Source organism: Equus quagga, chromosome 9 (assembly GCF_021613505.1).
Source record: "Equus quagga isolate Etosha38 chromosome 9, UCLA_HA_Equagga_1.0, whole genome shotgun sequence".
Classification (NCBI taxonomy): domain Eukaryota; kingdom Metazoa; phylum Chordata; class Mammalia; order Perissodactyla; family Equidae; genus Equus; species Equus quagga.
Window position 1 is genome coordinate 90510176 of NC_060275.1, and position 20714 is coordinate 90530889.

Sequence of the window (20714 nt, forward strand, 5' to 3'; positions counted from 1 at the left end):
GAATGCTTGTATGTCTTTCATCAGATATATAAAATACGCCAATCAGTGGCTTTTACTTTGGGTTATGATATTATTTCTATTACAGTTTAAGAGTCCTGGGGTAAAGTGAGGAATTAATCCATACGCCCATTTTAGAAACCATCATGGCCCACAGTATGCTTCTGAGTGTCCCACTTGCCTGAGAATCTTATTGATCCTGGGAGAAACAGTAATGGAGTAATGGAGACTTGAAGATAAGTAGGAAGGGCTGGATGGTTGTACTGACAGTGGACATAATGGGGCATGTAGGGAATGAACGTATTGGCCTCTTGGACAGCTCCCAAACAGGAGTGACAATTCATCCTGTAGCAAAAGAGAGGAAAGTTGCCAAGGCAACAATCTGATTGTGGGGAGGAAGGCCTAGGAATTTGACGTTATGTAGAAAGTACCAAATGTCCAAAGAAACTTTTTCTGAGTCCCCCAAGAGGATAGTGGTTTATAAAAGAATGGACAGCCTAGTGGTCCATCACAGACACAGTGAGAAATCAGGAGAGTAAAGCTACAGTTTGAGGAGCCCAGCAAGAGCTGTAACGCTGATGGGTAAAAACCTGATGCCTCCCCAGTCTTCCCTCCTTTCCTTTCCCTCCTCCTTTCTTCATGTCAGTGAAGCAGCAACAGTAATGGCAAAGAAGGAGCCTCCATGAGAGAAAGGGTGGAAAGGACCCCAGTGAACTGGGAAGAGCAGTATTGACACAGAAATGGCTACAGAGTCTAACTCCTGCATCGCAGAGGAGTGACAGCAGCTGCAGCAACTAAGTGAAGCCACCAGGAGGTGGAATGGGGAGAAGCAAAGGTGGCTACAGTGGGGGAACTTAAACTCCACCAAAGAGAATTCCAGAACAACTCTGGTATCCCAAAAGAAGGGAAAGACGTAGGGGAGCCTGGTTCTTAGAATCCCTCTGGGAGAGCAAACAAGAGAGACTGAAATTGATTGGCACCCATTTTCCTTGAACATCCTCTTGTAGGTTGGGTGGTCAGGGAGTCTGGGGTACATTTCAGTGACTAATTCTCTGATATAGGATTATGATGTTGGATTCCATTTTCTAAAAATGGGAAGATCAAGGTTCGTAGCTCCTTTGAGATGCTTTGCAGAGAGGGTAGGCTGCAATCAGATGAATAGTAGTGTTTTGGACAATAGCCTCCGAGTTGGAACCACTAGGACTTCTCAAGGGAACAGTTGGCTAAGAAAGAGATTATCTGTAGATTTCCTCAGAAATGCTGAGGGAGGGGTAAAATAGTGGAAGAGCTTAAACAAGCAATGAGAAGACTCTGCGGGGGGTTGGGAGGGAGTGGCACGGAAATCGTAGTTCTAAATCTACCACTTATTAGCTGTGTGTCCCTGTGTCCATTTGCTTCAGTTTATTCACTGGTAAATTGGAGCTAACAATGCCTCCTTTGCTTGGCTCATGCGGCCTCTCCCACAGGGTTATTATAAGCACCCAATATAACAGTGTTGCCCCAAATGTGGTAGGTATAGCAACTTGTACTATGTAAGATGATTTCTGATGGTACATGGCCAAAGTTTTTATGATTATTTGAATTTAAAGCCTAGTATTTGTTTTTATGCATATTTGAAAAAAAGTATTGTATAACTAGCACACCATACTTACGATTTCATAGACATACTTGCTCAGGAAGAGGCTTAAGTGAAAAACAAGAAACAGTAACAAGTGTATGAATATGTGTGTGTATATAATGTGTAACTATGACAAAAAGGGAAGGTAGTGTCCTTCTAAAATGTGGGAGTCTGCAAAAACTGAATAAGTAGGACAGCTGTCTGAAGACTTAGGGAGCTTAACAAACAGGTCCTTATTACTCCTCTGGAGGTGCCTGAGTTTCTTCTTCTGCAGAAGGCAACAAATGGTTGCTGATGCCTTCCTCGTATCAGGTGCTTTTCTGGGTTCTGCGGATACAGCAGTAGACCAGATAGACAAAATTCCTCCCTTCTGGAGCTTGCATTCAGGTGGAGAAGCAGATCTAAACCCACAAAATGGTTTTGTGGACCTGACCGGATGAGATGCAAAGAAAGCATCTGACAATTGCCAACGCCCTCTCCATATCTGGTATTGTAGTGAGATGCCAGAGGCAAGAACGAGTTGATTTGAGAATATCTAAAAAATGTCTGGCAGAACCCAGAGAAATACTCTAGTGTGGACAAGTGTAAACTGTTTTTGTTTCTGTTGGGTTTTCTTCTGGGTTAAATTCCTGGAAGAATTTTCCTAAAACCTTTGCACCGTGAAAGGACTTATCTTCAATGTCTGCTTTTGGCACTATGTGCTCTCTAGAGGTAGTGGGAAATGTGAATCTAATGAGTATCATATTAGAATTATGTATTTTAGTTTTCAAACAGTCAACCCAGCTTGAATTAATCTAACCGTAAAATCACTTTTCTGAATCAAAGGCTCTTCTGAAATCCAAATACGTAAAGTCTAATTTGTTTTTCTTCATTCCCTAGTTTTAAAGTTCTGTCCAAAAGAATTAGCAAATTTCCTTGGACTCATTTTTTCTTTTTAAATCCCCAAAGTAACTTATTTCTTAACGGGTTTTGCTTGCTTTGTGTCTTCACTTATTGGATCTTTCTATCAATTCTCCAGTTGGATACTCGACAACGTTTAAACGGTCAGCTACCCCTACGTGAGAAATCACTGCCTCAGCGAACTTATTAAACAATACCCTGGTGGCTTGAAAGGGTTAAACTAAGTTCCTACATCAGCATAATTTCCAAACAGGGAATAGCTGATGTGCTGGGAGACTCTGTCAAAAATGAATAGTAATGAGTTCATAACAAAATAACAGCCCAGCAAAGACTAAAACCAGAATATGATAGATAGAGAGAATGTAACATGCTGGAGCAAGAATGTAGGATGCAAGATGTGTTAACCAGGCCCGCAAATGAGACAAGTCCATCTAACTTTAGCTTTCAGACCCTCTGCAAGGGAGTAACTGAAAATGATGATTCATTACTTCCATATTGATTGCATCACGTGCTTTCCTGTAGTTCGATGTTTAGCATTTTTACTTGGGATGATGGTTTCACTGTTTTACTAAAGAATCCAAGTTTGAATGCTCATTTTACGTTACTGTTTCTTGCTAATGTGTATAGCAGGTTTGTAAACTCCGTTTCTACTTATAGGCTTAGTCTCCAAAAAAAAAAAGAAAGAAAAGAGAAACCTTAATGCTTTGTATTTTGATTAAATAGTAAACAGATGAAATCATTTGCTATCCTGGCTACCTGGTATGAAGTGCAAGGTTTGTAAATTTCAAACATGAGCTAGGAAGATAAATTGATTTTTAAAACTAAATCTCCCAGAACTTAGAACCCAAAGGAAAGCTGTCTCTGTTCAGCACATTCTCATTGGGAGGTCATATACTTATTATAATTGTGTTGTTTTTCCTCTAAACATTTGGAACTCCTCTTGTGGAATTGTCTTCGGAGCCTGCAAAGCATTTTTCTGAGAGTTCTGCTTTGTGCCCAGTCTTCATCCTTTGGGGTGGGGTGGGGGATGGGAGCCAGTGGAAGGGAGTGGATTTAATGATTTCTGGAAAGAGCCAAAAGTCATCCAGAGGCCAATCTGGTGAATGGTGTGAGTAGAATCATCTGGGGTTAAAAAAAAAAAAAGACTGTCTATAAAGTGTGCAACCTGGCTCTATTTGACCTGTGACCTGACTCTTAGCGAAGGCTATTCTAAAAGAGGCGTTTCTGGGGCTGGCCCCTGGCTGAGTGGTTAAGTTTGCACGCTCCGCTGCTGGCGACCCAGTGTTTCATTGGTTCGAATCCTGGGCGTGGACATGGCACTGCTCATCAAACCATGCTGAGGCAGCATCCCACATGCCACAACTAGAAGGACCCACAACGAAGAATATACAACTATGTACTGGGGGGGCTTTGGGGAGAAAAAGGAAAAAAAAATTTAAAAATCTTAAAAAAAAAAAAAAGAGGCATTTCCAAGAAGATTTGGCCCATGACTGGCACTCTTCGAATAAATGTGTAGACTCTCCCAAAGTGACTGCTTTTGAAGTAGTGCTTCAAACGCTCATTTTCTTATACAAGATGCAGAGTGCTGTTTTCACAAACTATCATGGTCATGTGTAGAGAAGAGCTGTCATTTACTAAGATCCAGAATCAAGATAAAGACCATTAGGTAAACATACTTTCTCAATAACACAAAAGAAAGAAAAGAACTTGCTGTGAAAGTGTTGGTTGTTTTTCCCCCATGAACCTCAGTTAGGATTTAGTCGTTGCCTATGTATCTACCATAAATGCCCTAGTATGAAGCAAGAGAAAATATGAGACCCTTTTCCATTTTCCAAATAAGTCCTCCCCTTCACCTTGCCAAATGTTTTAGAGACGTAGCTAAAAATCACCAGTCATCTATTCATACTTAATTTATTAATTTAGTTACATGTGTTTAAATAATTTTAAATACTTATAAAATTGGTTTATTAATATCACTTTATATACTATTTTATATTCCATATAAAGAAATATGACTATAGTCATATTTCTTCTACTATCACGTTTCAATTTTATCCCAAGCCACAGCATAGCATTATGACAGTTGTTTTCTTTCATGCTTCCTGCAGTTGCATATTCTCAACATCCAGTATGCAACCACTTACTGTAATACTTTAAAAAGTGATGTTTAAAAGGCTTGTTCACATCAACGCCCACTCTTGCAAATGGGAGGCCATTCACCCTAGTGAAAGAATAATTAAATATGTATTAAAGTCCACCGATTCCACTTGTAAACCTCAGAATCTTGCATTGATTACGGGCATTTCAGGATGATGTGTCTTCTCTGAAAAGAACTGTGTTATTAGAAATAAAATAATGATGAGTACACCCTATAGTAGGAGACTCTGAATATCCAATGATTTCCTCTTTTTCCAAGGAGTGATTTTGGGGAAAACTTTTCTTGAGTGTACACAGAGTTAACGATTTGCTTTCTGTTACCCTGCGAAGAGTGAATAGCTCTCTGAATTTTCATTTCAGATGAAAGAGTAAAAATACATTACCAGCAGAAGTCACAGTTCATAGGAAGAAATCTGATAAAAGACAGTGTAACAGAGAACAGAGCACGTTTGATTTTCTTTTGGCATACAATAAGGGAAAAGCAAAATACAGCGCAATCTTTTGCCCATAGAGATTGGAACATATGCACGGGATTACAAAGCAAGTACCCAAAAGCTCTACGTTTATGTGTGTAAAAAAATAATAGAAAATAGCTGAAGAGGAGAGAGAGAGGAGAAAAGTAACTAAGAGGGGCAGGAGTCTGTTTAGTTAAATTATAATACCACTTAGACCAGGGCATCATCAAGATTCTGGCTTTGGGCTTTCAAATGTTGGGATCTTGTAAACCACCGTATCTTGATGCTATATATAAACTCTCCTGTATTTAACATCGTGGCTGAAGCTGATGTTGGAATCCTGGCTGAGCCCCCATATTTCGTATGGCCCTGGTGGTTCTTCTCACATGTTCACAATGGTTCATGGCATTGATGCCCTCAGAGGGTCAGCAACAGTCTCTCAAAATGGCAGGCTTCCCACTGTTGGCAGCAGCTTGCTAGCTTCTGCATGTGATTTTGGAGACAAAGAAGTACATAAAAGCAATTCTTCTGGAGGATGAGTGGAGAGCTTTCATTTTAAATTTCTCTTCCTTTTTCACTTTGCAGGGTCTCAAAAGGATAACCTTTAGGGTACTTTCAAGACCCGCTCACCTGGCTTAGGACACCTTGATACATAATAATTAGCTTCATAATTTCCTCTTTCTAACTCTATAGGCACTTTTCCTCCTAATTTTGGACAGTCATTGGCATGATGTGGAAGTTACATATATCTTTTGAAAAGAGTTGATGTGGATAAATAGCCTTTTCTACTTTCTGCATTTTTTATTTCTTTCACTGTGCTCCATTGGCCAGAAATATTGACAGCCACATAGATTTAAACATGTCATGAACAAAACTTCCTCTTAGTCCCAGAAAAATGAGTTTGTATATATCTTCTCGAGGAAGATCAAAGAGGCAATGAGTGGTAGTGGACAAAACTGAGTGAAGAATGAATTGAGCTGGCATCTCATTTCTGGTCTCTCCCTCATCTCTGGACTGTGGGCATGTCACATAATCCTTCTGCTCATCTAGTCCCACAGTCATGAAACAAGTGTTGACTGGTTCACCTCTCAGATTTTGTCAAGTTCTAATAATCTGTATTTCCAAATAATAGTGGCTGCTGGGGATTGAACACTTACTCTGAACCAGACACTCTGTGGGGACTTGCGTGGGTCAACTCTTTTAATTGACCCATCAAATCTGGCAGATGGGGACTATTATTTACAGGTGAAGAAACTGAAGCTTAAAGAGTTAAGTGACTGTCCTGAGGAAAATACCTTTTCTTTGACTGGGTCCTAGCTAATGGGTTAATTCTTTTCTGAAGAAGTGAGCCAGACACTTCAGAACACCAAGAGACAGAAATTGGCCAGAAGGGTTTTCAACACAAATTTTGTTTCTTTTCCTTTCTTTGCTTTGTCTTTCTTAGGCCTCCTATGGGCAGAATTGAGTTCCTAAAACTCTTCTCTTCATGACCCATTATCAACATCAGTCCATATAAAGCCCTTCATTATTTTTATATTTCCCTCCTTCATCCTCCGTATCACGCCCCTCTTCCCATGTGCATTCCTTGTAGTGTACTTAATCTATGTCTTTACAATCCATCTTCCCTATGTTTATTTAGACATGTACATCCTTGAAAAATGTTATTTTATATTTTGACTTACGTAAATGCTATCAAGCTTTGAATCTCATTCTTTTTCATTCTTTTTTACTCAAGGCTTTGTTTCGAGATCCATCCACGTTGCTAGGTGTAAATCTTGTCCATTAAGTCTGATGGTCCTACAGGATTTCATCATATCGTATCACACATTTTCTTTATCAATTTCCCTTATCAATGGACATTTAGATTACCTCCAAATCCTTGATACCACAAACAATCTGACATGAGCATCCTCTAATATGTCTTTGTATGCACTTGGATGAGAGTTTCTTTGAATCATATGCTCAGGAGTAGAATTGGGGGGTCGTGGTGTGTATGCATTCTTAATTTCACTAAGTATTACGAGGTTGCTTTCTAGAAAGGCTGCATTGCTTTGTATTTTTTCCAGTGGTGTATGAGGATGCTTGATTTCTCATATCCTGACCAGCACTTGTTATTTTCTGGCTTTCTAATTTTTTTTTTTTTTTAAGATTTTATTTTTTTCCTTTTTCTCACCAAAGCCCCCCGGAACATAGTTGTATATTCTTCGTTGTGGGTCCTTCTAGTTGTGGTATGTGGGATGCTCCCTCAGCGTGGTTTGATGAGCAGTGCCATGTCCGTGCCCAGAATTCGAACCAACGAAACACTGGGCCGCCTGCAGCGGAGCGCGCAAACTTAATCACTCGGCCACGGGGCCAGCCCCTCTGGCTTTCTAATTTTTACCAATCTCCGTGTATTAAATAGTCTATCATTTCTGTTTTAATTTACATTCGTCTGATTACTGGTGAGTAAGAGCATTCTTCTTGTAATCATTAGCCCTTTGGGTTTTCCTCCTGTGATTTGCCTATTTATACCTTTGCCCATTTTTTTCCCTTATTGTATTTCTTAACTTTACTGGGCTTTGTAGTTATATAGTTTTATAGCTATAAATATAATTATAGTTATAAATATAGTCCTAATTTGTCTTAGTATCTGATAGGATGGGCTGTTCACCCCACATTCTCTGCTTTGAACTTCATTTTCCGTATTGACTTAACCGAATCACAAGAGTTTCTCTATACATTTTAAAATTATTTATTTGTGGATTTTAGTTGTCATTATTTTCTCCTGCTCTGCCACTTCTATTAGTTGTATCAATAAATGCTTCCTTAATTTGTAATATATCTTAATATCTGATGTATCTTCTTTTTTTTGGTTTTGCATTGACTCTTTGAGAATTCTTATTTTTCCACATAAATTCTAGAACCATTTTCATGCTTTAAAAAATCTTTCTGCGGACTGGCCCGGTGGCATACTGTAAGTTTGCGCGCTCGGCTTTCGCAGCCCAGGGTTCGCAGGTTCAGATCCCAGGTGCAGACGTGCACACCATTCATCAAGCCAGCCTGTAGCGGCATCCCATATACAAAATAGAGGAAGGCTGGCACAGATGTTAGCTCAGTGTCAATCTTCCTCAAGAAAAAAGAGGGGGATCGGTAACAAATGTTAGCTCAGGGCCAATCTTCTTCATCTCCCACCCCCCAAAAAACTGCTTTCTGGGATTTTGATTGTAGTTGCATTCAATTTAAAGATTAATCAAGGAAAAATTAACTTTATATGATTTTAAAGCTGTTAATCTGTATGGTATTTAAGTTTCCATTTATTTAGGTTTTATGGTACGTGGTTTAATAGTTTAAAATGTATTCTCTATAAAGATCTTGTGTTTTCTTTGGTTAATGTCTACATACTTTCTAGTTTTTGTTGCTACTCTGAATGATGTCTCATATTCTATTCTATGTTCTATTGGGTTATTGCTTCTTTATAGGAACCCTATTGAGTTCTGTACATTGTTTTCACATCTAACAAACTTGCTGAACTTCCTTTTAATTGTGATACTTTACTAATTTTCTTAGATTTCCCATGCATTTGATCATGATATTCTAAGTGAAAATAATAAGAATTTAGTCTCTTTCCTTCCTGGTCTTAATGCATTGACCAGGACTTCCTGTACCTGTTAAAGAGTGACAATAATACTGAGGCATTTGTGTCTGGTTCCCAACTTTAAAGGAAATTGCCTCTAAAAGTTTTTAATTAAATTGGATGATTGCAGTAGCTCATTGGTGGAAAGCCTTTATCGGGTTAAATAAATTCCTCTCTATTCCTAGTTTTTTAAGAGTTTATTTAAAAAACACTGACATTGAATTTTATCCAATGGTTTTTCTGCATTTGTGGCCATAACGATGTGATTTTGCTCCTTTAGTCTGTTAAAATGATGAATTATTTTAATAGTTTTATATCTTCTTTCTTTAAGCCTTTTTTCTTGAATTATACTCCTTTATATATATTTATATTTTAAACTCATTATTGAATTCCAATAGCTGGTACTTTAGTTAGTATTTTCACATTCATGTTTTTAAGTGAAACTGGTCCATAGACAATCTGGTCTTCTTGAACTAGATTTGGTATTAAGACCATACAAGCCTCACAAAATGAGTCATACGCTTTCCCTTTTGTCTTATTGGTGTGACACCTTGCGTTAAGACAGAAAGATTCACTGTAAAATAGTTCTTCTCCCAGTTTTCCCCACGTGAATAAATGGGAACCAGTTATCAGAACAAAAGCATTGATTCCTCTCTTTCTTGCACACCCACATTGGATTTTCAATCAGATAGTACTGGTTCTGCCTGCACAGTACATCTCAGATCCAGCCCCATCTCCCCACCACCTCTACTCTCATCTAAAAGATGATGATCAGGTCTGGATGATGGCACAACCCTGTACCTGGTCTTCTTGTTTGTGTTTCCACCTCCTTGCAGTTCATTCTCAATAGTAGCCAGCATCCATTTAAAGTATAAATCACATCACTTGACTCTATCATAATCATCTCCTATTTACCTCATTGGTGAGAGAGGGATTCCCACTCTAAGTTTATGGACACAGCAAATGGTCAAACACATGACACCCAACACTGGACAGATGAGATTGACAACAGTTTATTAGTCACATGTACTCACAATCTAGGGGAGGGGTACACTGCATGCCATGCATGGCCATGTGGGGGCTGCACTCAGGAACAGAGTGAGCAAACAGCGCTGGCAAGAGGCAAATTTTGTAGGGTCAAGAGGATGTGGTGCCTCCTGGTTCCCACAGGAGGGTGTAATTTGTTGACTAATTCAGGGATGAGCAGGAATTGCACCCTGTCCATTTCATCAGAGGCTTGTTCGGCCAGGGGATCTTTTCTACAGAAGCAGAATGGGGAGGGAAATTTGTGGGTAGGCTGTTTGAGGCCTTCCTACTTTCCCCCAGATGTCAATGCAGGACATCATATTGAGTCTTAATTTTAGACCTTACACCACAGGCTTCTGGATAAAAACTTTCCAATGACAACTACAAGGCCCTTCGCAGTCATGGTCTGACAACTGTCCTCTGCCTTTCTTTCCTATATTTTCTCTTCTCCCACTTACTGTACTCCAGCCACACGGACCTACGTGTTCTTACTCAAACCTACTGAACATGCCTTCAACTCAGGCCCTAGGCTCTTACTTTTTCCTCGACTTGAACCCTTTTCCCCCAAATATCTTCATGACTTCTTTTCTCACTTTCAAGTCTCTGCTCACTTCCTTATCTATAATAAAAAGCATTATTTTGCATGCTTTCAAACTTTATATAACTGGTATCCTGCTCTATATTGCTTTCCTTCTTCATTGTTATATTTTTGAAATTTACCTGCATTGCTACATTTGTCCCTGTATCATTCATTTTATCTACTGTATTTATTCCATTCTATCAATTCAGCAACATTTATTTATCTCATCTCCTATGGATAGACGCTTAAGTTGTTTCCAAGTTTTTTCCCTTGCAGACAATGCTTCAGTGAATAGTCTCATCAAGTCTTCTTGTGAAGAAGTATGAGATTTTCCTCTAGGGTACATTTGAAACTGTGGAATTGTTGGTCAAAGGGTACCAGGGACTTGCTGGGAGTTGGCCTCCAGGGGTGAGGCTGAGAGAGTCATGTGTGGTCTTCCACCTGCTGAATAGCACAGAAACCACTAGAAGAGCTGAGAGACCCTGAGACCCAAAAAAGGCACTGACATAAATAAGTGCTGCCAGTTGTTTCCATGGTTCACCAGAGGAGCTTCTATATGAGACCTCTGAGAAGGGTCATTGCTCCTGGGATACTATGCCTTAGGGCCACCCTCTGTGAAGCATCTGTTGCCACCAAGAGAACTGTGACAAGATGCTCCCACTGGCAGAAGTGGCTGCTATGGCAAATTGTTAGGCTGGGGGGTCTTAATTCCCAGACGTGTTAGAATTCCCCCCTCAGCCTCACATGAGTCACTCTTTACCTACAGGGAAGATAGAGAGAACTGAGCCTTGTCAATAATCCTTACTAAGTTTGGAGAATAACAATTTCCCCATGGGAGTCCTTGGTAAGAATCAGGCACCCAGAAACTATGGAAAGAAACTCAGAACAGCTGGAGAGCTCCTGAATTAGAGCCTAGCTTTCAAATTTCTGATGGCGGGTGTGGCCCAGGAAAAAAATAGCTCCATTGGCACATGCATCTATTTACTTTCTGTCTCCTTTAGTCTTTAATTTTTTGTCCTCTCTCTAGTCCTCTCTCTCTCTCCTCCTTTCTTTCTTTCTCACTTTCCTTTTCCTTGTATATGTCTTAGATTTGTCAGTAGTATTTGAAGCCCTACTTTACCTCTGTGAGGTCATGTTTTGACACCAATAGAAGTCAGAGGAAATGTCAATACTTTCAGTAACAGTAAACGGTTCAGAAGAAATCCATGCATACTGGGCCGGCGCCTACCCTAGAATTTGTCCTTTGGTTGACTGTATGAGCCCTGGCCTTGGTATGACTCTTTTGAGTGCATTGTAGAAGTGATGTGTCCCCTCCAGGATATCATCATGGAGACCTCTTGGTCACAATAACCTCACAGAGGCTCAGGAAGATGGCTACGATGGCCTGCTTTTGATCCCAGACACAGAGATTTGCCAAATCTTTCTTGTATGCAGCACCATGTGCATGTACACATAATTCCCTCAGAAACAAGAGCCAAAGGTGATAGGGAGTGAGGGATAAAACATTCCATTGAGAGTCAGGAGACTTGAGTTCCAGTCCTGACTCTGCCACTATCTAGTTGGTGGCCTTAAACCAATTACTGAACCCTCTGAGCTTAGTTACCTCATTTAAAACATGAGGGCTTTTAGGTACACAATCTGTGCACTCAAATTTCATTGAAAATCTACCTTAAACACCTGTTGGGTGGTTACAATCTACTTCTAAGCAACTACCAGATACACTTCAAGGTGCATTTTAGTTCTAAAATTTCTTGACATTGGAAGGAATTACAAACTTTTTTCTATGTCTGAGGTCACTTGAGTTGTAATCATTTGAGATCCTGAATGATTTTACAGGTGCCTTGGTATCAAAGGTCACATGATTTCTCAACCCCAAGCTCATGCCTGGGCAGATCGGAGGTACGGAGGTATCCTCTGCTGTTTTCTCACCTATGTAATCACTACATAGCTGTACCTTTTGGGGGACACAATCTTATTAGTGTTAGATCAGCTCTGTCCTACCATGATCAGTCTACTTCTCAGCCATTCCACCTATGACTCAGGGGGAATAAGTCCAAGGCCCACTGTACTGCACCTACTGGGGAGATGCAATCTACTTGTAAGCTTAACAGTGGGAGGCATTGTTTAAATTAAGCATCTCCCACTAAATAAGGACTTCAGTCTATTTCTGTGGCTTCCCAAGGGCAACTTCCATGAAATGGAAGGAACATTCTTTTAAAGAGGTTGGCAAAGGCATTCATCTCTTATCAACCATTGTGAGAACAATTTGCTTTTGCCAAAACACCAAATCTCTCATATCCCTTCCCTGTCCAAAAACTGCCACCAACTCTGTTGCCTGTAGAGTTCAAGCTTGTTTACCTACCCTTTTTTATTTTGATTTTTTAAGGGAAACCTCTATTCTCTGGCCCTGTCTTATCTCTATCATTATTTCCATTTTTCCATTTTCCATGTTTTTTTCCTCTATTCTCAAATAAGCATATTTCAACTCCCAGAGGATGGGGAAAGGGCCAAACTTAATCGACTACCTACTATGTGCTGATCCCCATCCAAGGTGTTTTCACATTTGTTATCTGATTTTGTAGCTGAAGAAATTAAGGCTCAGAGAGGTTATATACGTTGCCCCACTCATAAATGAAGAAACTGGAGTTGTTACCAAGGGCGGTTTGACTTGGAGCCCATAATCACTTTGCTTTAACACCCGCCTCTTGTCTCGGGGGCCCCACATCCCAGCTGTCTAATCAGCAGGGTTGTTCTGGGCATCATTCCTGGCAAATCAGCCCGGTACCTGTTCCTCCAACTCTTCCAATTACCTTTGTAAGCACCTAAATCACTGTATTACATTTCTTTTGACTTACATAACTAAAGTGACTTCTGAATCCTGATGGTACAACCCACTATCAGGAATATTTTTTATATAAATATCATTACCAAACTATTTTAGAGCTTAAACTTCTTTTAGCCCTCTTCACTTGACAAAGGAGGAAACTGAAGTCCAAAGAGGTAAGGAGAATTGTCCAAAATCACACAGCTACTTAGTGACAAAGTTTAAACCATTCCTTTGCCCAGAAACAAGGGATCAAAATGGCAGACTGAAAGAAATGTTCCAGAGTTCTAGAGGTTTTCAACCCGGGTCCCATCCTGACCAACACTCACTAGCCCTGTCTCCTTAGGAAAATCATTTCACTTCTCTGAGCTTCAGTTTCTTTGTTTGTAAAATGGGAATGATAATAACCCTTTGGGAGATTTTACATGTAAAATGCCTAGGACAGCATCTGTCTCATGTGCTCAATAAACAGTAATTATGTGCATTATTCTCTGTTATCCAGAGTCAGCAAGGCCAAACTTCTCCACTTTGGGGACCAAAAGGAAAAAGTCCAATAAAGACAATCATTCCTCAGCTCTCACCCCTGCCTCACTCTAGGATACTCAACCAACACTATGAAAGAAAATCGAGTGTCCCATGAACTAAGACTAAGGAATGCTGTATGTGATCCCAACAATTCACTTACGTTTGCACAAAGCAAAGAGTGAAAGAGCTTCTCATCAAATAAGGGGTCATAAGTTTTGCTCCATATCACATAGAGTGCAAAGTTTAGAAGAGCAAAAACATTAATATTTTTTTATTCTTCCTAAAGAAATGTTCAACATACTGTTGTATTTTTCATTTTCCCTCAGTCCCTCCCCTTTCCCTAAGAGGGAAGGTGGGGTAATCGTATTAGATATGGCAATTGGAAGATTAAGCCCAATTCTCTCAAGGAGCTGAATTCTCTCAACTGGAAGGATGTTCCGCTTTGAAGCCATAGAAAGATCCCCAAGGATAGATGTTCTCAATAGTTTTCTGTATATATCGGAGATTTAAGGGGCCCGATAAGTGACACTCTTGTTCCTTGCTCAACGTAGACATAGGAATTAGGCCAATGAAGATTTTTTAAAAGTCGTCTTTAGTATTGATAAAGCTGGTATTAGAAAGCAAAGTTTAGTAGGAAGCCAAATGGCCCGCAGCAGAATACAACTTACCCAGTCACAGGCAAGGCAGGAAACCCGCAGGTCTTGCCCACAGGGGCAGGGGCCTTCACTGCTGAACTCTTGAGCAGATGAACACACATGCTTCATGCAAACAGACAGATTCCAGAAGAGGAGAGGCAGGAGCCGAGGGACCGTGCTCGCTGCCTTCTTCAAAATTCAGAGGATAAGTCTGTCCTCGTCCCCTGGTGGGAAGAGTTCCAACAACATTTAAAGAAGTATAAAAAGAGACAAATCAGACAGACCCATGGTTCACCCACCCATTTTCCCCTTCTGATGGCAGCACCAGGAGTGATCTTCGGGAGAAGGGGATCCAGTTGTCCCCCAGGATCTCAAGGAGCCCATACCCGACTTCTGGAAACACTTGTTGGATCTGTTAACACTGATATGTACAACTTCTTAGGGAAACCAGCTCTTCATTTTCCCTATATGGAGCCTCCATACCCCCACACTATGGGGGAGAAAAGCAGGAGAACCGGGCTCTGTCCCCCTTCTGTCCTCCAGGTGGCAGGAGCACCATCTGGACTGTTTTGCTTCTGGGGCAGCCTCAGGCCAAGCCAAAGATAACACTGTGTCCATGCACACACTGTTCTTTTCTATGTTCCCAGGAAACCAAATCACAACGAAGTCAACAGTGTTGTAAACTGTGGATAGCTCACATTTGGCATATGAAGGACAAATATGAGGCCCCAGAACTTCCTTCCGTCAAGGACTCAAGAACCCCCTCCTATGTCCTCTCTGATCTTTTGCTAACTGGGTTCTTTCAAGCCCTGTTTACTCAGTGTCAGAAATTGTCGAGCAGCCTAAGTCAAGTACCCTGGATAGAAAGCTACTCTAGTCCCTCTGGAGAAAGGGACAAGGAGTTGCAAACACCCTCATGCCTAGTCTCTTCTCCAGTGTACCCGCCTCCCCAATAAACCCAGGCTAAGATAGTGCGGCAAAATGCAACATAGGCTACCTTCTCAACTGATTGCCAGAAACTACAGCTATGTGTGCAGTTGCCTACTTGATATGTCTTCCTAGAGGTCTCAAAGGAACATTTTCCACCTCCGTTCCAAGCCTGGCCCTTCTGCAGTATTCCCCTTCTCAGTAAAGACATCCCCATCCAGCCAGATGTGAAGCCAGAAACCTAGGAGTCACTCCTGCCATTTCAGCCCACATCTAAGTTCTTGCCAAGTCATTTCGATTTTGTCTCCTCATTATGTCTCAAATCCCCTTCACTATCACCCTGGTCAGGCCACCATCATCTCTTGCTCCACCTGCCCTGTCCCACCCTCTCTTCAATTCAGCTCCACACTGCGGCTGGAATAATTTCTTCCAGAATGCAAATCTCCTCGTTTCACTTCTCCACTTTAAAGCCCTTCAGTAGCCTCTTCTTGCTCCTGGGACAAAAATGAAGATCCTGAAATAGCCCAATAGATCTTAATCGTGTCCTTCCTCCATCTCCAGCCTCTTGTCTGTCTGTGCTCCCCTTTGCCTCCGTCTGTATTCCAGTCTCCCAGACACCATTTCTCCTCCAACCAGAAGGCCAGTGCATACGTGTTTTCTCTGCTTGCAAAACTCTCCCCTCTCCTCTGTGCAGGTTCAAGCCTGTCTGACACTTCAGATCTCAGCTAGCAGTCGTCCCTCAGGAGACTCTGACTCTCTGGAATAAACCAACTCTTCCTGTTGTATCTTTTCATAACACCAGTGTGCATCCCCCTTCAGAGCACTTGCCATAGTCTCAATCTGATACTCATTTGTGGGTTATTTTATTGATACTTCTCTCCCCAACAAAACTGTATCCCCACGTGGGCAAGGACCACCTCTATTTTGGTTCACAATGGATTGCATTCACAGGATTAGCAGGTTGTCCATAACTGTTTGTTGAATGAATTGCAAGGTCCTTCTCAAACATCTGTTGGAGCAGGGCATCACTCCTGTGTTGTTACTTCCACTCTGGGCTGTTCCCCTCCAGCTCAGCCTGGTGCCTTGGTTTATCCAGATTCTACCCCTGTGGAAAGCTTGTCCTCCCTCTTTTCTCTGAGCTTCGCATGAGGGGTGACACCACCAGGGTGGGCTCCAGTGCCAAAGGGACCAATGGCTGAAGCTGCTCCACTAGGACCCCGCCAACCTCCCCAGAGCCATTTCATTGACTTAACTACTTTAATAGCATTAGGAAGTTTCCTGCCTCCAAGCTGCCAATGCCGTCTCCTTTCTGGGGAATTTGACTGAGCTAACCAGGGATCTCTTAGCATTTCTTCTGCTTCAGGTAGAACACAGAACTGAGGCCTGTAACATGAATCACAAACTCTTGGCTTTTTCTCAGTCTCTGTCTCTGCTCTTCTTTCCTTTTCCTTTTATTCTTTCTCCTCTTTAACTTCTCAACCAACCCCACTGCTAAGACATTTTTCCTGTCCAGGGGAAATATAAACCAAACCCTCTGCTAAGGAGCTGGCTGGGAATAACCAGGTCAACAGGACAGAGTGGTCCTCACACCAGCACACTAAGCCCATAGAACTGGGGGGACTTTCTCTGATGCTGTTTTGTAGAAAGGTATCTGTCTGTGCCTTTTAGAACATGTAGATCTCCCATAGTGTGTGTGTGTGTCCATAGTGCATGTGCATGCGTGCATGTGTATAGGAGACCTGGGGAAAGGTCAGCCCCTATTTGCCACAGGCAGTCCCTATCACTTCTCCAGCTGCCTGAGGTCTCTGTAAAAGATCCTGGAGCAGTTAGAGACTATCTCTCCTGGGGTGGCCATGAGAATGCACCTTGCAGACCTTCAACTTACAGGGAGCAAAACTGACGCAAGCTGATGAGATCTGAGATCCTTCTCCTGTTTGCACTAAGGTCACACTGTCTTCAGGGGATACTATGGCAGGCCTGTTCATGGGTGACATAGGGCTCCTCTGACAGCTGACTTTCATGAAGGCCTCCCTGACCATCTGGAAGAAGCTCTGTAGACCGCAGGGCCACCTATGATACTTCCACCCAACCTGCTTTCCCTCTTTCCTGGGCTTGCATTGCCACTCGCAGCCACACCAGCTCCCTATGCATGGTCTCTCACAGGCATTTCACCTATTGAGTCCTTGCATCTTCAATCCCATCTTAGCGTCTGCTTTTCGGAGGACCCAGAATAACACATCTCCTTATCCATCGCCTCTGAAAGAGCAGCCGTTCAGTAACAGCAAAGTCTTCTGACTGTGCATTTTTTTTTCTTTAAGATTGGTACCTGAGCTAACAACTGTTGCCAATCTTCTTCTTTCTTTGTTTTTTTGCTTTTTTCTCCCCAAGTCCCCCTGGTACATAGTTGTATATTTTAGTTGTGGGTCCTTCTAGTTGTGGCATGTGGGATGCTGCCTCAACATGAGCTAATGAGCAGTGCCATGTCTGGGCCCAGGGTCCGAACCCTGGGCCGCCGAAGCAGAGCATGTGAACTTAACCACTCAGCCACGGGGCCAGCCCCCTGACCGTGCTTTTCAAGGATATATAGACCTTGAGATAAGAAAGGGTGAAAAACAACACAAAAAATTACACATATATAGTACATAGACCTGTAGATGGACTACACACACTATATATTTCTTACATAAACTAGGCAATGGCATGTTTCAAAAACGCCCTTCGAAAGAATGAAACACCTGCTGGGGATCATAGGCCATCCTTGGTCCTGCTGAAATTCTTCTGGACTTTGAGAAGCATTTTATACAGTGATGCATCCTTCAGTGACTGCAGCCTGGTCAAAGTTTTGTACATAAAGGACAGGCCTACTCCAGCATTTAATCACGGGATCTATATATTCTTGTCTTGTGGATCTTATCCTCCTTTGTAGTGTCAGAAACCAAAAAAGAATGTTTCATATTCCAAACAGAAGGGAGGAAACTAGTGAGAGGATGAACAAAGCATCTATTCTGAAGTGGGGTTGCCAAGGTTCTGCTTCAGGAGAGGAAGATGAAATTCAAAGCTTTGCCAACATTCTGGGACCAAATCATCCATTGGAAGAATGGTATGGTTTACATGTACATGGCATTTATTGTCATTTTATATTCATATATCTACATATAAAATGAAGTCCTTTTAATCCAGGAAATGATTGATCTGTAATTCTAACCAGAAAGCATTTATTATTAAAAATAACTGCAGTATTTATTGAATACCTGTATTCCCACACATGCTAAACAATTCACATGTACTATTTCATTCAATTTACAGAAGAGGAAATTACATGGTGTGATAGGCACCCGAAAGACATACTTTTATCCTCTCAGACTTCTTTTTCTAAATAGATTTATTTTCAATCATTGAATGAGTAGCCAAATCAACTAATGGTGAGGTTCTAAAATGCATACCACAGGGGACACTTCTGGAATTAAGAAGGCAGGTAGAGTTTAAGAGCTTGTCCTAAGTTTCACAGCTAGTAACAGCAGAAGCAAGATTCAAAGCCAAAATTGTTAAACTCCAAAGATTTCTGTTTCTTAGAACAATAATAGTGAGCACTTAACAGGAGAGTTAAATGCTCGAAAAAACAACAACAACAACAACGACAAGGTCATGATTGAAGAGAGAGTTGGGCAATTCAATACCAGAAATGACTATACATTCGAACCTGAGCTCTGGTTCCATTGTTAAATGACCTTGACAAACTGAGCTTTTTCTGAGGAGAAAAGAGCCTCTTTTCTTAAAAGTACAAAAGAGCTCATGATACTGAAAAAGCACTGCCTTCTCTCAGAAGCAATAGGAGGCATATAAAAAGAAAATGAAACCCTCTATCACTATTGTATACAATGTAATTGCTTCAATCAAGCTGACAACATTTCAGCATTCTTATGGGTGTAGGAAACATATTATCATGGCTGAGTTATGTTTTCCTCACTTCCTGATGGCCTCAGAAATTCCAAGTTGAAAAATGAACTAACTTAAAAAAATTTTTTTCCTTCTTTGAAAATTATTCATTCTTTTCTGCCTGTTTTCTCCCCGAGAAATATTTTTGAACAGTGTTTGCCACCCCCTATTTATAGCTTTCCAGTTTTGGCAGGTATGGGAGAGTTTATAAGTGGTTTGTTTTCTTTGCTCTATCCAGTGTTGATTTAGGTCGTTTCAGCCACTGAAACAATTGGAAGCACTTTCAAGGAAGGTTGAAATCTGTTGACGACTGATAACATTGTGAAGTCTAGATAGTCTCAGTCTAGATTTTGTGGTGGGGGGTGGGAGGAGCTCGGGTCTATTAGAAAGTCTTAACAGTGTCATATTGAATAATTATCTTACTTCTTTCTTGGGGACTGTTCTGGAGGAAGTTTCCCCTTGACAGCAGTAGGAAGAGCATCTCCTGAATATTTTCCCAGTCGTTGATAACTCTGGGTTGGAGTCCCAGTTTGACAGCTCGGTAAGAAAGCACATGGCAGGCACTCCATATCTGAGCTCTGGCCTGTACGAGACCTTCCTTAGGAACCCATGTCTAACATTTGGGTTTTAACCAAGTTTCACCAGAAGCAAACATTAGTGGTTCTTTTGTTTAGGAGAGATGCCTGGAATTTCTGGGTTTTGTTTCATAAATGACTGAACTAAATAAATACATTTGAAAACCAGTAGAATTATAGGCATCTTCCCCTCCCATCTGACATGTTTTTATGGGTGGTATGGTTGGGTTTTTTTTTCTGGATTTTTCCACCCTTTGCCTCCCTATAATTTGTGGGCCTCGAGAAAAGTCATGGTTTGCTCTGTAAATGGAGAGGGAGAGCTTGTTTGGGGTCATCTCACTTTTTCTTGTCGCCTCATTCCTGTCTGTGGTGCTGCAGGGAGGGGGACCACAAGGAAAGAGCCCCAATACAAAGATGGATTTCCAACTTCAAAAGTCTCAGGGAAGATGTCGGTGTTTCTGTGATTAAGTAGCTCCTAGAAGTCAACCTTCCTGAGGACAAGAGCAGAAGGTGGGGGCCGCCTGCCTGTCACCTGATCCAGGCACAGTTTGATCAGGGTGGATCCGTCAGAGCTCACAAAGACATTTAGAAGAATAGGAGACCCTTGAATAGCTCTCCCCACCCACTGGAGCCACAGACAAGGCTGTTAATCCTCATATATACCTGGGAGGCCAGGCATTCTCCCCGGTTTCACTTGAGTAAGGGACTTTCTCCAAGGTCACTGGGCCAGGCTAAGTCAAGTCTAGAAATGGATCTGAGGCAGCTTCATGCCCACCATCCACTTCCCCACCTCCCAACCCCTTTGCAATTCAGTTCTTTCCTTTCCTCTTTGGTCATCATGATGATTTTTGCCCTTCTCCTCTTTTTAAAATGGGACAAGTACTTCAACAAAGTCTTTAAACATTTTTTATTATGAAACATTCAAATATATAGAGGTAGAAAGAAT